Source organism: Callospermophilus lateralis, unplaced genomic scaffold, assembly GCF_048772815.1.
Source record: "Callospermophilus lateralis isolate mCalLat2 unplaced genomic scaffold, mCalLat2.hap1 Scaffold_45, whole genome shotgun sequence".
Taxonomy (NCBI): Eukaryota; Metazoa; Chordata; class Mammalia; order Rodentia; family Sciuridae; genus Callospermophilus; species Callospermophilus lateralis.
In genome coordinates, this window is record NW_027514398.1 from 954,203 (window position 1) to 958,231 (window position 4,029).

Here is a 4,029-nt window from a genome sequence, read left to right on the forward strand (position 1 = left end):
GCACAACCACCTACCAGTACAAATAATGTACTCAGATGCACTGGATAAGAACCAGAAACTAGAATCTCACTTCTGCCACAGTCACTGGCCTCCACTGTGCACAGGCCGAGTGTGGGCAACACATCAGATCAACAGAAACAAGTGCATATGGGAAGGGCTTGCCATCACTAATGTGCTCCTGGGACCACATTCAACACCCAACAAACACACACACACACACACACACACACACACACACACACATACACACATACACACCACCCAGCCACAAAGACATGTGCACATTTCCCTTACTGATGTATGTACACACGTGACAATCCCTTGTTATAGATACCATAAAAAATGCTCACATTTGAAAACAGATGTACAACCATCAGGTCACTGCTATCCACCAAACACACAGATGCACAAATTGACCCCATTCTTTCATTCCCTGAATACATACAAAACATCTTCCCTTCAAAAAACACATATTCAACCCCTATTCCAAAATGCACATGCCAATATATGCATCTGTGAACTATACTTTCCAAATTACATGCTTATACATTCATACATAAAATACACTCCCTGAAAGCAAGTGCACATTATACCATCAAACATTAAATACACACACACACACACACACACACACACACACACACAAACATTTATGCATACAACTCTACTTTTTTCCCGAACGCACACAAACAGAATCCTAAACTCTCTAGAAAATCACACAGATGTGATACTCTCAAAAGAAATACATACTTCATAAACATTAGAAATATTACTTCATCCACAATATACAACAACTCTTTGAACTTCCTAAAGATTTAGCAACCAGATACATCATGGTTATAAAAATGTAACATGCATGACACTGAAGGATATGGGCACAACCCAAAACATAAACACATAAACATGACTCTATTCTCAGAAATATTTTATGTGCAAACAACTTCCAAATACACATAAAAACTCCCAATCCCCTCCCAATGTACATAATAAGGATATCAACTACAATTCATTTGTCATCATTTTCCAGATACATAATCCACTCGTAGCCCCAGTACAAAATATACCTACCACTGCATTCTCTACCCTCATTCTCTAAGCCCCAAAGTATACATACACATTCTCAAAAACTCTCCCTTCAAGCACTTCTCTTAATAAATACCCATAAACCCCACCACTCCATGAACAATGCATATACACTGTCACTAACCAAATACCTAACATGTATTTCCATATACATGTACCACTTGCATTCCCTAAAAAAGCACACACCACTGACTTACAGCTCGAAAATGAATATACAGTCTACACATTTCCTGAATACATTCAGAGCCCTAGATTACATGTGATTGAGAACACACGTGTCTGTCTGAATATACACATTCCATAGAACAGCCACAGACTGAGAAGCACATGCAGCCACTCTGTCATTATTAACAGGTATATACAGGACTCCTCATACCTCCTGATGTACACAGTCACAAGCACACAACCCCATGAAACTCTGAAAATTCTCAATTATATAAACTTCCTATCTGTCAGATGCCTGGTCATACACCCAGAATTCCTCATACCCAAATATAAAACACATACACCACAAAAACCAATTAAGGGTACACAATCTGTACCCTATCATATAAAACCTCATAATTCTCGTTACCTTCAAAGAAACAGTTAAAATAGATACACATATCCCCATATCGCAGAAAAATACTGACCAGCCAATATAATGCAAAATGCAATCACACAAATGTTCTATCAATAACTGAATGTATTCAGAACATACTCAAATACTCAAATACTTCTTAACATATGATACCAATCTCCATTCCCAAATGTATCTTATATGACCACCTGTATGCCACAAACATGCACATGCATTCAATGCCTCAGAATTTGAACGTAAGTACAAGAAAAACTCTCAGTCCTAAGTTCTTACCTTGAAACCATGTTTATACATATAAACTCTTAAGATCTGGAAATACACAGATCCGAGCTCTCGCCAGCCTGCGGCAGACTGAGCCACCACCACCCCACCTCTGCTGTAGCATCTTCCAGCGGGCCCCAGCGAAGTGAGAAGCAGCTCATAGCATCTGCCCTAAGAGGCCCAGAGGTCTGATCAACTCGCCTGCCTTGGCCTCCTCCAGGCTCTGCTCCTCAGGCGCGTGATAAGCTGCCTTGGCGCTTGTGGCGGCAGCGCCCCGCATGTATCAGAGCGGCTCTGCTTCGCTCTGCTGCAGAAAGACGCCCCCACCTGTGCCGCCTGCCGGTGCCCAGGATGCACCACCACTCGCCCCTGCCCCAGATCGACCAGGCCTTTGTCCACAGGCTCCTGGCAGTGGTCTCAGTGGATTCAGGCACCATGAGGTTGTGTTCCTGGACAGCGTGTTCCATGGGAAAGGGCACAAGAAGACTCTATAGTGCTCTCGCCAAAACTCTGAACAGCAGCGCTGCCTCCCAGCACCCAGAGTATTTGGTGTCACCTGACCCAGAACATCTGGACCCCATTGATCCTAAAGAGCTTCTGGAGGAGTGGAGGGCTGTCCTGCATACTCAACCTCCCAGGTTCCAGAGGGACGTTGGGGATCTGAGGACAGATTGCCCCAGTAGCCACCCACCCCTTAGGGTCATGCAATGGAACACCCTTGCCCAAGCTTTTGGAGAGGGCAAGGACAACTTTGTACAATGCCCTGTTGAAGCTCTCAAGTGGGAAAAGAGGAAGTGTCTCATTCTGGAGAAAATCCTCGCCTACCAGCAGGGCATACTGTACCTGCAAGAGGTGGACCACTATTTTGACACCTTGCATCTGCTCCTCAGTAGACTGGACTATCAAGGCACCTTCTTCCCAAAGCCCTGGTGACCTTGTCTCGAAGTTGAACACAACAATGGATCAGATGGTTGTGCCTAATTGTTTTCTCCAGAACCGATTCAAGCTGGTCAACAGTGCCAATATCAGGCTAATGGCCATAACGCTGAAAACCAACCAGGTGGCCATTTCTCAGACCGTGTTGTGCAAAGAATCAAGACTACAGTTCTGAATCGCTGTCACCCACTTGAAAGCTCGCACTGGCTGGGAGCAGTTTCAGTTGGCCCTGGGCTGTGACCTTCTCCAGAACCTGCAGAACATCACCCACGAAGCCAAGATACCCCTGATAATTTGCAGGGACTTCAATGCAGAGCCCACTGAAGAGGTCTATAAGCACTTCGCTTCCTCTGGCCTCAACCTGAATAGAGCCTACAAGCTGCTGAGTAACAATGGGGTAGTTGGAGATCTGTACCTGAGCGTGGGGTGGGGGGGTGGGGGGTGAGAGGGGGAGACAAACACCCTGGATTACATCTGGTACTCCAGACAGGCCAGTGAGCAGTGGCTTGGTGCTTGACCTGCTTACGCAGGAGCAGATGGGGCTTCCCTCCTTCAACTACCCCTCTGACCACCTCTCTCTAGTGTGTGACTTCAACTTTATTGAGGAACCCAAGGGACTTTTATAAAAGCTGATCTGGCCTTTTTAATCACAGGAAACTTAAACAGGGATATTTAGGAAACTGAAAAGGATAGGAAATTGCCTGAGGAGGGTCCGCAGTTGCTGTTGCTGCATCCTTTCCTGCCTTTCCAGCATGCCCATGGGAAAGATCCTGTTAGTTCATGAACCTTTTCAATGCAAATTGTAGCAAAAAAGCTGTTTGTTTGCATTCCAGTTTCCAGCTTTTTATATTCTCCCTCCCTGAGCATTCCCTTTTGCTCTGTCATTTAACGGCATTCAGCTGGGCTCCCTTTGAAGCTCTTTCAGTTTGTGGATGCTTTAAAAACTTGCTGGCTTGCTTGCCTATTCCATCATTAACATTCAGTATGTAGGAAAATTTCACTAGACCATATTTCAAGTGATTTATTTGTGAGTTTTTCAAATGTCAAAGGGATATGCATGGCAATATTTATTATTTTTATATCTTCATGTGAAACTAAATTATGGCAGACACAAGTTATAAAGTTACTTAGAGTAATTTTCTTAGAACTTTAAAATGTTTCCTTTTGGT

General features: G+C 44.1%; 1 pseudogene; it reads left to right on the forward strand.

The window, feature by feature from the left end:
* The first annotated feature begins 2,374 nt into the window (after window positions 1–2,374).
* LOC143388866 (nocturnin pseudogene) lies at window positions 2,375–3,486 on the forward strand (annotated as a pseudogene).
* Window positions 3,487–4,029: the final 543 nt, after the last annotated feature.